The sequence below is a fragment of the Oxyura jamaicensis genome, chromosome 4, assembly GCF_011077185.1.
Source record: "Oxyura jamaicensis isolate SHBP4307 breed ruddy duck chromosome 4, BPBGC_Ojam_1.0, whole genome shotgun sequence".
NCBI lineage: Eukaryota > Metazoa > Chordata > Aves > Anseriformes > Anatidae > Oxyura > Oxyura jamaicensis.
In genome coordinates this window covers 58,414,935-58,428,287 of record NC_048896.1, presented here as the reverse complement: position 1 = coordinate 58,428,287, position 13,353 = coordinate 58,414,935, and the positions used below count along the sequence as shown (strand labels likewise).

Below are 13,353 nucleotides of genomic sequence, written 5' to 3'. Positions count from 1 at the left end.
AAGGGTGATCATGTTGGAGCTTGGGTTTACCTGTTTTGTTGATATGCTAGGTGACTTACAGAAAACAAAATTAGTTGTTTCTCCTTCCTTAGTAGGATTTGGAGGGAGATGGGAGGGCAGCAGGAGGAGTTTGGAGGTTGTGGAGGAAGGACTTAATATTGCAAAAGTGACAAAGAAGGATACTGGAATGCATAGGAAAGAACTGAAGGTACCGTAGAGAGAGATGGAGAATAATAGGATGCGCGTCATAAATTTTTGGGAAGGATTTAGTAAGCCATAGTCCTTGTGAAAGATGTAATTTAAATGCAGAAATTTTCTGAAGTCTCAGATCTTTTCATTAATCTCCAGGTTAGCACTTTAAAAATGCTTGCCATAAATTCAGCAGTAGACAGTTTCCTCTCATTGGTGCAAGAATTCTCTGTATTAGATTTTACACCTCCATTTTTTTTTTTTTTTCTTTCAGAATTAGCACCAAGCAGCTATATGCCACATGCATGCTTCTCTATTATAGGCAATCCCCAGGAAGCTCATTAAGTTTTCTTTATGGCTCCTATGCACTGCTGGAACCATACCTAAGTGGAGTGTCTGACTGTCAGTGATTAGATACCACGATGGTATATACTTTAGAAAATATCATAGTTGGCATACAGAAATAGACAAATATAACAGCACTGCAGAGGGCCATTTATTCAACAGGAATTTCAGTTGCATAAACAGTAACACTTACACAGTACCTGACACTGGCTTCCAGTTTCAATAGTAGAATTATTTCTGAAAGAGCTCCTGTGTAACCATACTGTACAGCAGAAATAAATATATCCTAAATTCCAAAAAAAAATTGTGGATGTCAGAGATGAGCAGGTAACTACTAGTTTAAAAATTTACTGTTTATAATTCTATTTTGAGCATTTTGGTGTAAAATACTTCTCTGAGGCAAATACCCCCATGAGAAATATGATATTGGTGCAATTTTTTGGTGGGTAATTGAGGGAAAATAATATTTTTAGGAAAATATTCCAGTTTAATGTGATGCTTATTGTTAAGATACAAGTGACAGACTGGAATAATGCCAACAGATAGTCTATTCTGAAACAAAACATGCCTGGTCTGCAACTCATAACAAGAGCTTTTATTAGTGCTTGTGCTGGTAATCATGAGGAACTGATGATGTTAGCAAGGTCTACTACTTTGATAGTACTCTACTAAAAGTACTATGGTAAAATGTTCTTTTCCTTTTCCCTTTATTTTGTTCTGTCTTTCCCCCCTTTCCCAAGATTCCTGATTATCAGTTAAAGTTCTTGACTCTGTATTTCCATGGCCAGTCATCTTTTCTGTTCCGGCTCTCCTTATTTTTTTTTTTCTACAGCCACACCCTATTGATTCATTGCACATTTTTTGTTGTTTTTGAGTAAATGGGTTGATGTTTCATACTAAAGTTATAGTTTCCAACACTTATGAGAAAACAGTAATAAAGCCATGATGGTCATAAGATCATAATGTGTATGCATTGTAATGTTATGAGGCACAGCGCACTAAGGTGGTTGTACCAGTCATGTTTGAAAGCCTCTTGTAAAAAGTTAGTTAACACATTGTATCTTAGCACCCACTAGTAGTCTAGTAATGCCACTAGTAAGTGCATGCTTCCACCTGTATCAGTTGGACTCAGAAAAGAAAGAATGTTTAAAATGTCAGTCTCCTTTCCCCCTTTTTCTATTGCTTGGTGCAGTCTAAGTAGAGCTATGCATGTAATATTCTCTGTTTTGCATTGCAGCTCTCTGTTTTATTTTTTTAATTTTATTATTTTTTTATGAGAAACAGCTAAATTCTCGGTGACTTTCGCACCAGAACCACGTGTGATGTAATGGAACCATACATTCCACAGATTCCCTTTCACAAAAAGTTAGTACAACCATTTTCTAAAGATTGTTACCTCATTAATAGAACCTTCACCATTTCAGCTGGACCTGGAATGACTGCTGAAGCTTAAGGGACATCTTCACTGGTACATGTGGACAGAACTGGAAATGCTCATGCTTTTGCTCCTCTATACCACCCATCTGTGCAGAGGGGAGAGCAGAGGTTACAGGCTGCACCTCTCTGACCCCACAGCCCTGGGCATGGCTTGGCTTCCACCATACGTCAGAATAACAATGAGCTGCTCTAATTTCTCTTGGCAGAAAGAGCTCCCTGGAGGCATTTCTCTGTTTCTGAATACTTTGCGTTAGTCGCAGACACTGTTTAAGATACTCTCTATGTCTGTTTCAAGGATAGGGAATATGTTGCATAAAGCACTTTGCTCAGAGGCCTGTTAAAGGCACCTTTATGTCTCTAATGGACTAGATCAGTGCATGAGGGATTAATCAAAGGGTAAAAATGATTCCCCTTCCTATTTCAAGAAATATTAGTATCTTACAGACCTTATTTTCATTTTCTTACAGCAATACAGAAGCCAAATGAATGCTTCAGGACAAGTCTCTTATTACTCAGGGACAGTAAAGGATGGGAGCTTTACTGAAACAATATATTTACTTCTTGGAAGAGTATCTTCTGTCAATTCCCATTTTCTTCTTCTTTCTGAGCTTGCCTAGGAGCAATTCTGGCAAGTTCTGAAGGAAATCACCATGGAAGGTCACTATGACATAAGAATGTCTCAGAGAGCCTTCAGTAGGAGTTAGAGGAATATATTTTATTTTCTCTAATAGTTTCTACAAAATAACAAACTCCCAGTAATAACCTGTGTACTTGTGTGATGTTTTTCCATATCTGAAACAAAATTGCTAATGATACAGTTCACAGCATGCACCATCCCCACTGTAATGTATCACATACTTTGGAAGCAGTTTGGTCTAGGTGAAGTAGACTAACCCTTTCTATTTGTTTACTAAGTTGATTAAAACTCTAAGCAGCTTCTTAAATTATCATTTTATTTTATTTTAAATTATTCCCCTTGTCCCTCATCTATGATATCTCTATACATCCCCTACTTTGTAAAACTGACATAACTAATTTTCATCCCATCATGTATGACTTTTATGCAATCAGCTGTATATGAAATTGGAGTTTTCCAACCTCTATGAGAGAGAAAATAAGCATTCTTATGCTTTTCTATTTTAAGTAACAAACACCTTAGAGGTATAGATGGTGGAAATTCTAACCACCTTTCTTTCCCTTTGTTCTTTGTTTCAGTTCTAATTGGCCCTGACCTGCTAATACCTGATTTGAAAACCAAGAGGAGAAATTAACTCATGATGGGTAAATATTTACCAATGCAATTATGTGTTTTTTGATGTACTTTAAGTAGTACTTGTGCAAGTGTTTGTTTCCAGGAAAAAATCTATAATAAAGTGTGTCACCTAATATGTTTCTATTATAAGGGACTAAGAGCCATTTGTTAAGAGACTGCTTCATCATCAGATTAATGAACAACAACAACAATATATATATATATTAAAAAAAAAAAAAAAAAAAAGGACCAAAATATTGGTTGAAAAGAAAGTTGCCTACCAAAATGTTCCTCTCAAAGTAGGACTATCACCAGCCCTAGATCAGGTCAGAGAGAGCTGTCTGCTGAAGTCTGAAGAACCTCCGAGGATTGAGTTTGCATTGCTCTGAGAGTGCACTGTTAGCTCATTTTCAGCTAGGCATCCACAGATACTACCCAACCTTTTCCAGCATAGTTGATACTCTTCGGGTTGGCTTCCAGCCTGTTCTGACACACAAGGTTATTCTGCCCTAGGTGCAGAACTTTCTGCTTTTTCCTGTTGAACTTCAGTTGGTCAAATGCTTAAGTTTTTCAAGGTCTTTCTGGACTGACTGGGTAAATCTCAGTGCTTAGAGACTGGATCTCTGAAATGTGTCAAAAGTTCAGACTTAGCCAATTTGACCACAGCGAAGTAAGTTTATTATTGCAGTGAGTGTCTTCATTGCTATAAAGACTCATCAGCAGTTAATTTATTTCCCCTTGATGTAAAACATTGTGAACAAGAGTGTTCTGCTGAAGCAGGATATCTTTGCCTGATTTTACCCCATGTGCTCTAACTTGCCTTATCATCTATCCTGTAAACTCCCAAAGCCTTGAGTTTTATCTTCCTCATTTGTTGTACTGCAATCAATCCAGATCAGGCTAAACCAAAAGGTTTCACCTAGTACAAATCTAGGACAGGTGTTCTAGATTCTGGCTGGCCCATTTCAAGTATTCCTGATCTTGCAGGTATAGTTAGCTCACAGGCAAATTTATTTCAGAATCATCTTAACCACCAGCAATTTTTAAAAAAGCTACTGTATTAAATTCAGCCAGGAAACAGTGCAGCAGATTCTGCTAGTAATTATTGCATTTTATTTCATTGATCAACATAAAACTATACTTCATTTTCAAATGCATAAAATAAGAAGTGTTAATATTCTTTTTTTAATATATATATATATATATATATATATTGACTTTCTAAGGTCTATTTTTATGTTTTACTCCACTACTGAATCATTTCAAAATCATTGAAAAAAAAGGTGTTATATTAGTGTAAAATCAATAAAAAGGGAGTTGAAAGGGCCGTATTTTCCACATGCAGTGAATGAGAAATGAAAGAAAGATTTATAATATCATAAACCTTGGAACTCTCTCTGGTGGTTATCCTAGATATGGCCTGCCAGGGAAATGACCACCATCTGCTGCTGCCCACCAGTGTCCTGAAAATACAATCAGGCTGCTACTATTCACTGAAGCTAGCAGTAAAGTAATCCTCTCAGTTTCAGCTCTTAAGATTACGTGTAATTGTGTGTAAGATGCAGTCTCAGTCTGCACAGATTTTTCAGGTTCTCAAGTGCTGAAGATTGAAATTGATCACATTAGCCTTAAACTTGCTGTTCAGCTTCCCTCTTTGTATTTGTATTTCATTGCTGCTTTTGTTTATAAATTGCTGATAAAAACCAAACCAAAACAAACAAAAAAACACCTGCATAGATTTCTGTGCATTCTTTCTGGTTAATGGATTCAGAAGTGGGGCTTTTTTTTTTTTTTTTTTTTTTTCAATGAAGCAGCTTTGAACTGAAGTTAATCTTTTTTTTTATGAATTAAGATAAGACTGCTTTTAAAACCTAGAAAATACTTCAAAGTTCTGAGGGAGCTTCAGGTATATACGCACATCTCCACAAGGAAAATACAGAAACTAAGACAAGATGCGATAAAGAAATCTGCTGAAGAGAAAGCAGGGAGAAACGGCATAGAAAAGTTAGATTACAAGAAGGATGTGAAATAGAAATGAAGAGGGGTTGTAAAGAATACAAGGAAACCCTAATTCAAGTTTGTCTGTTCATATGTGCCTGCAACTTCAGTGCAATAGGGTACCTTCGCAAAAGATTTCATTAGTAAAATGAGCAGAAGAACAGAAAAAAAAAAACCCTATGAGTTCCTAGTACTTCAAGGCATAGCAGTTTTAATATATTCAACCAATAGCTTTTAAAATTAGAGGAATACAGAGTTTAGGGGGAAATGAAAATATGAATAAAGCAGAAAGGAGAGAAGTTATGTAGGGATTCTGTTTTGTTTGCTCTCGCTCCCCCATTTCAGATGGATTAAAGAATTATTAAAAATAAAAATGCAAAAACACTCTCATTCTCACTTGTTTTGTCTGGTTTCAGCTGAATTGGGTAATGGAGGATCCAATTCTTCATCTGTTTTTGGCTATGGTATAAGAGGTCTCCCCTAATCAATTGGAGTGGCTTGCTGCAGTAATGACATATTCATTACACTGCTATGAGCAGTTGCACTGCTCATTGAGAGAATGCAGGACAAGACAGGCAAAAAACACTGGAGAAGGATTTTTATTTATTTATTTATGTCAGTGTGAAAAGATGCTCTTTGGCTTCTGTGAATGAAAACAAGACTCAGGATCTATAGTGATACTAGACACAAACTAAGGATGAAAATAAATTCTGCTGTAAGAGGTATTTCCCAAGGGATAGCCATCTCAATTTTTGGTCAGTGCTCAGAAAAGGGAAAAAGGGTTTAGCATTCAAGGTTAACTTGACCAAATCATAGAATGTGTTTGTAAAAGTAGGATTATGAATATTTTACAAAAATATTCTACAATTTTTTTTTCACTTAATTGTGAAAGTATCATTGGGGTGCAGTGGAAGATGATACATTAATGGCAGTGTTACAAAGGAAAAAAAAAATACATTGGCCTTTCAAGCAGTAACAGGCACTGAAGATATAATTTCCATTGCATGACACACAAAATCCTGTAGCGTATATAAATAGGGAGGAAAATAACAGCTTACGTATTATACTAAAACAACCTATTAGCCTATATTAGGGACTCCCATGCGTAAGCTTAAGAGAGCAAGAGGGTTATAAATTCCTCTAACTCCCTTGCCTACCTCACTGCCTCTGTGACTGTTAGTCACACTGCGTTTCCCAAACTCTCCTGTGTGCAGTGTGGAAAACACAGCTGATAATACAGAAGGAAAGAAGGCACAGCAGTTGCCTGTAGCAGCAGGAGGCAGAGGGCACAGCAGAAGATATTCTCATTGGTATTGGTCTTCTGAGACAGCTGTAGCAGCTTTTTTTCCTTCCATCTTTTTAGTCTGTGCTTTCCTTCTAATTATACAATAATAAAGGAACTTCACAATGGTTCTGTGCAATCATCTTGACGTTTTAGTCCCAATTCTTCATTCACAATGTTTTCATTTCAGCTTAATTTCCTTCTCTCCAGTGATATTACTTCCCAGTTACACCGAAACAAAACTTTCTGAATTATCTTTATGGATAAAGTATAGATACAAACTCAGCTAAATGTATATTAAGCAATTTATTGCAAGTGCTGCAGTACATATAATAAGGAAGATGAAACCTAATGTGGAAAAATGACAGTTTGTTGTAACATAATTCTGTTTCTACCTTTGCCTGTGGTGAGTGAAATATGGAACAACGCATAACTGAAGACAAAGATACAATGTAATAGATTTATCCTTATACTACTCAAGTGGAACATCCACGAAAAAGATAAGGGTCCTCACCTCACAAGTTATATAAATGATAAATGTGATATAATATTTACTTTCTCTCTCAGTTTTCTTTCTCCTTTGATAATGCTGTATATAGTGGCTCTTATTTTAAATTCTCTATCACAATACTATATAACATATTTTATTATGTAAGTTGCTGTGCTATCTTTTTATTGATATCTTAAATTAAAACGCTAAAATTCTCATAGCATACCTACAAAATGAATAACATCTTTACAATGCTATTTGATATGCTGAAGCCTAATAGTCTTTCTTGTTCAGAGTCTGTACTCATTTGACATGAAAACAAATAATTAAAATAAATTATAGCCTTAGAGTCTACAAACTAAGAAGACAAAAATAGCTGTGCGAGAGGGAGGTTAACACAGGGATATCTGTTGACAGCGTTATGAAGACCTCAAAGGGATTCATACATTTGTCTGCCTGCAGTGATATGTGTGAGGAATTCCACGTCAGATTGTTAAGTTTAGCAGACAGGATTTCCAGTAATAGATTTTCAGAAATGTGGTTACCCAGGGGTGTTGTATACTTCCCAATTACTAGAGCATTCAGGGAGACTTTGGCCTTTTTCTTTTCCACTTGTGTGTGTGTTTATGCACATAACTGTTGGGTTTTGTTTTGTTTTGTGTTTTTCTGCTTATTTGGTATTGCTCTCAATGTACTGAGAGAGATTTTTGTGACCTTTAACACAGCTGCCAGTCACTTTCTATAGGTGCCTGGGAGGATGTATGCTAGTTTTTCTGATGGTGATGAGTGACTCTCATGTCATTTCATCTCTAAGCTTCTTTCAGTTGTCTTCCTCTACTGTTTTTCTCAATGCTCAGTGGAAAGTTCCCGTGTTCTGGAAAGTTTAGGTCCTGAATATTAGAAATGCTGAAGGCTTTGAAATGCAGGCGGCTCTGCTGTGTTGAATAGCTAATGACCATGAAGTTTCTACTGCAAGGAAATCATTATTAACAACCCAAAACTCTCAGCTTGGGGCAGGGCATTCTCTTTACTCTGTTTTGCGTGTTCCAATATCTGTTTATTGGCACTCATAGTTTCAGAGGCAGGAGCCAACTGAGGTGATGTATGAGTAGAAACAACAAAAGCATTTTAATAAGGAATGCTGCCTGGGCCAAGTGGCCTTCTCTGTACTTCAATATGCCTTGTGGTCTTCTTGTCTCCAAACACATCAGACTATAAATAGCTTAGTTTTCACCAATCTGCTACTCTTGCAGAAGAGAAAAGAGGCCCTAGGCAGGCCTTGCTGGGAAAGCGCAACCCACATCAGCCACCTCAGCATGTGAGCTGCTGAGACAGCTCTTCAGGCCACATCCAGATCACAGCTGTCCTGCCTGTGGAGCACCAGATTGGGGCATTTGTAGGCTAACACCTGCCCTACATGGCCTATGTCACCCTCCAAAAGGTTTGATCCTTTTGCAGCTATGTGTATAACCTAAAAACCAGTTTTGACAGCTAACATACAAACAGATTTATGTGGCAGTACACTGACTGAAATGGAGAAGACTGGAGGGACCAGGACAAACTGGGGTTTGTGGTGGTCTGCAAAGGAAGTCCCCCCTCCAAAGGATGTCAGCAGCTGTGCCAGAGCAAGCAGCTGAAGCTGTTCCCAGTCTCATTATCTGAGTGCCTGAAGAGAAGATGGTATCCCACACAATGACTCAAATCCAGCCTAAATCAACATCTGAAAGTTAATTTGTTTTTGGCTTATAATCCTTTGATTTTATAGGCATCTTTGAATAAGGTTGGTAAGAAGATGTCTTTATTTCTACCCCATTCTTCTTCTGTCCCAGCTGCTTTTCTGCTTTTTCAGGACATATTAGTCCATTAAAAAAAAAAAAAAAAAAAAAAAAAAAAAAAACATGGGGTGGTGAAGTTTCCATGGGGGGAAAAAAAAAAGTAAATCTATCTAAATCTGAATTTAGATTCAAAAGATGAGAAAAGTTCTGGCTGAGTTTGATTATTTTAAAGTTACTAACTTTCCTTCAACTAATGTATGGAAATGAAATTTTCACATTTAAAAAGGAGCTAGTACTTTAAATTTGATGATGAGTCTTCTTTATGGTGAGCTACTGTTAGTTTGAACTCATATAAAACTTTTTTGTAACTTTAATGAAATAATTTCAAGCTTATCAATGAATGGTATCATATTTAGCAGCACATTTACCATGTTTACCTTTTTGGGTTTGAAATAATTGAATGAGTTATTCAGTTACAAGACCAGAAATCAAAAGATTTGGGAACAGATTTTAGACTTGTCTGAATTCATCTTAGCTGTTGATGACTTCAGAGTAGCTTACCTAATCCATATTAGATCAAGACATGGGCTTTACAACCTCTTCCAATCTGTTTCCAGTTCTAACAAAAAAAAAAAAAAAAAAAAAAAAAAAAAAAGGAAACCTTGCCTAAGAAGCCTTTGAAGTGACTTAAGCCCTGCACTCCAGTTTTATCCTTTGTGAAATAAGATAGTTAGCACTTGAATAGTGATATTGAACAATGGAATTTGAGATTTGCAGAAAACATCTGTGGAAATAAGAAACTCTATATAGGAGTGATATCTAGAAATATCTTGCAAGGGAATGGTGTACAAGAAGCAGTTAGATTTTTAGAGGCCAGGCCTGTTTTGCCTATTTTCATCCAATCTAGATCACTACTCTTTAGGGATAGATACCTTCCCCTCCTTACTGTGGTTGCTGGACACACTGATAATAAACTTAGCTAAAAATGCTAAGTTTCTAAAACATGGGAATGTGCATAGAGCACAGTTATTGCACTGCATTTGCCATTTCATGGCCTATGAGTGTCTTTGTAGAAATGAAAGGTGATTTCAGTTCTGAAAATGGTGTTCCTGTTATTTCATTGTGCTGAGCTTTTCATGCAGTGCGGTAGCTATGAGAGGTAAGAGAGCTGTCCATTTTGGAAAGAAAAAGCTGAGACCATCCCTTTAATGTCACTTAGGACCTATTACAGCAGGATAATTTGGTCATTTAGAATTTTAGATCAAAGTATAAATAGTTCGGAGCTATACCACATCCCAGAGGTGAGAAGATGGAGACCATTTGCAGTCATAATACCAGATGTTTAGCCATTGCTATAAATTCAACAACAAAAAATGAAAATAAAAAGCAAGCTGTTAATTGGTGATATTTGGAGTCATGTCACAGGTGAAAGATGATCTAAAATGCTGTTTCATAGTGCAATGCAATAGTGAAATTAGCACATGTCTATTATCACTGCTTGCAACTCTGCAGGAAACTAATGGAAATAGCTTAATCTTTTCAAGCTTCTCTAAAAAGAGAAATATGGGATTTCACCTGTTGTTGAGTTTTTACTTCTCTCTTATTCCTTGCCAAATTCTTACTGCACAGCAATTTTGTATTATTTAATGCCTTGGCTGTGGATTTAATAAATAACTGTAGAGATGAGTGATCCAATCATTCGTTTTTAGTAAGTGACAGCTGTAGTGATGCATTGTGATAATGGTTAGAAAGGAAAAAGGTGCAGTCTTAAAATTCCCCCTCTTGAACCAGTTTCAGGGACTTCTCCTTCCAAAGCAATAAAAGCAAAGGCATTAATTATGCATTTCTATTATGACAGAGCCAACATCAGCAGTGACTAAAACATAATTTGTTTAGGTGGCAGTGCAGGCTGTTCTCTGATCAAGTTTTGTTTCCTACAGGGAGGCATCACTCTTAAATTACACAGCAAGCAGGCAAGAGAAAGGAAGCAAACAATAAAACACTTCCCAGAAGAAGAAAAAAGGATTTTTTTTTCTCTCATCGTCCTACTAAATACATAATTCTATATTTCTGTCAGTTAACAGAAAATCAGGAAAGGGGTTCAGCTTTAATTAAAAGAAGTATGCTTTCTGTGGGGCTCTACAGAATTATATTTCAGATTTCTAAGAATGGCTTGCTTTTAACGCAAAGGAACTTTTCCACTGGAAGGGAGGAAAGGATGATAGAATGAAAAATCCCTGAAAAGTGCTTATAAGACAGAAACAAGGAATATTTTACTACTTTGTCCTACTGTAATCTGTAGAGTGATCTGGATTATCTTCAGTAAGGTAGGCACAAAACAAGGACCTGTATGTATCAGACAATTTAACTGTACAGGCATGATAAAATCTATACAGTTAAAGTTCAACGTGTATCTTTTTGAGGAAATATATATATATTTAAAGCTAGAATTCAGTATAATGTTATTAAGCATGAACCTAATTTTACTTTATCTTCGTACTTTATCTTCTAAATCAGTAGATCTATTATTTTGCATAAATCTGTAAGTGTATTCCAGCACCTTACTGAATCAAAGACCCCAAAGGAGTACTTTTGTTATTTGCTTTTAATTTTTAGCTGTTGTAAAGAAGTGTTGGTTGTGATTTTGTAGTGTAATTTGACTTTTAATATCATATCCCCTGACTGCTTCAGTTTATCTGTATTTTATGTGCATAAAGCAAAAGCAAATAAAAGCCAATTTCTTATTATTTCCATTGCTTACAGGAGAAACAATACAAACTAGGATGAACTATGTGACATTTAACAGGAGTATCTTCCCGTTCAGCATTCTGTTTCCCTTCCAGTGGAGTTTGCTGGCAATTTCAGATGAATGAATAGGCAGACAAATTCAAAAACGTACATCATTTACCCCATGTGCAGAAAATGCTCCTTTGGAACTGCTATTGTGCAAAATTAGATTCCTTCTGAATACAGGTAAAGAAAGACAAGTGATAAAAATGATTGTGAAGAATGTTGTGTGAGCTCAGCAGGTTTGATTTTAATTGAAATAGTTAATATTTGATTAACGTACTTCTGACCACTCAAACTTTTCAAAGTGATTAGATACTATAAAGTCAGTGTTAAATATTCCTTTGAAAGCGAATGAATGTAGGTAGCATTGTCACCTTATTGCAAGCTTTCAGCTTAGTGTGGTTTATTTTATGATTGAAACATTTAGCATGCTTAAATCATAAAATCAAATATACCATATTTGTTATTTGGAACCTTAAAATACAGTGGTCTGAGAGCAGGTATCTCAATACATGTCATTGATAAATGGCCAAGTTACACTGCTGCTTTCCCAAAGGAATAATGCAAATGCAGATAAAATGCTATATAAAGCCATTAAAACAAACAAACAACAACAACAAAAACTTTTACGTGTGTTCTCATTTTCAGTTTCATTGTTCTTAACAGGAGCAAAGGATTAATATGAAGACTAACTGGCCTAAGATTACATCACCTCAGGTCGGAATTTTGTACTTATTGAAGTGGCAAAGCCTGCAAATTCTAGTGATATGAGTATTTAATGGTGGGTGGATGGTGTACAGATTACACTATACATGGACATCCTCTTCTGGCTATTTAAGAGGTAGAAACTCTAAATTTGAACATTTAGAATATAGTCTGTATCCCCTATGCTACATTCATACTTTCCTCTACAGTATCCCATTGAATTATAACTGTATTTGTCAATCTGAAAATGACTTTCAAAGGTTTGTAGTTCCTAGTAATGGTGAGCTTTGAAGAAGCAGGCAGAAGAACTGCCTGCCTACAACCAGCAATTTTCTCCTGAGCATTTTGGGATAACAAAAATAAAATCAGGTTGTCCTGCAGGTATGCCATTGCTCTCTTCCCAAGGTAGAGGACAACTGCAGGAGCAAAGCAGTTCTGCGCTGCTGAGTTTACTTGCCTAGCTTTAACCAATGTAGTCGGACCAAATGGTCTCTCTCTGATTATCTCTTTTGATTGGGATAGAAGATTTCTGTGTTTGGGGAGGCAAGAAACTGTTCAAAACGGTAAAGCAGGCAGGAGTGTGAGTGCCAAAAACACAATTATAGTGATAGAAGCCTTCCTGCAAAGTGAATTTCTATGTCACTTGGTTAATTTTCCTTTTGTTTAGTGTACTAAAAAACAAAAACAAACAAACAAAACTAAAACAAACCCTTATCTTGTTTTTCTGTACGCTTAATTCTTCTTCATAGCTCTTGTTACATTCTCTTACCAAAGTCAAACCAAAAAGAACCAGACAACTTCAAAAAGTATGTTCATTTTTTTTTGATGCTGGAAACTGAAATTAATTGATTTTTGAAATGTTTTCATTATTTTCAGATTTTGTTTGTGAAAAGTGAATATTTCTAGAAAGAATTTTGCATCCTTGGCTTTACTTTCCCTCAAAGAACAGAGTTATTTAGTGATAATATGTTATGTGACATTTTACATTCTGTTTGAAAAGCCATCTTTTATTTAACAGCATTCTGACAATGTTTTAAAGATAATTTACCTAAAGTCATTGTCATTTATTCACACCATTAAAATACCATGC

At 36.0% G+C, this 13,353-nt stretch overlaps 1 long non-coding RNA gene across 1 annotated transcript in view; it reads left to right on the top strand.

Annotated features, from left to right (window-relative positions):
* The window catches only part of LOC118166991, a 144,404-nt gene extending 132,085 nt beyond the window's left edge, over nt 1–12,319 (top strand). Inside the window, exons 8-9 of the long non-coding RNA XR_004750858.1 lie at nt 3,187–3,252; nt 12,225–12,319. This is a non-coding gene — a long non-coding RNA (uncharacterized LOC118166991). The remainder of the gene's footprint in view (nt 1–3,186; nt 3,253–12,224) is intronic.
* Nucleotides 12,320–13,353: the final 1,034 nt, after the last annotated feature.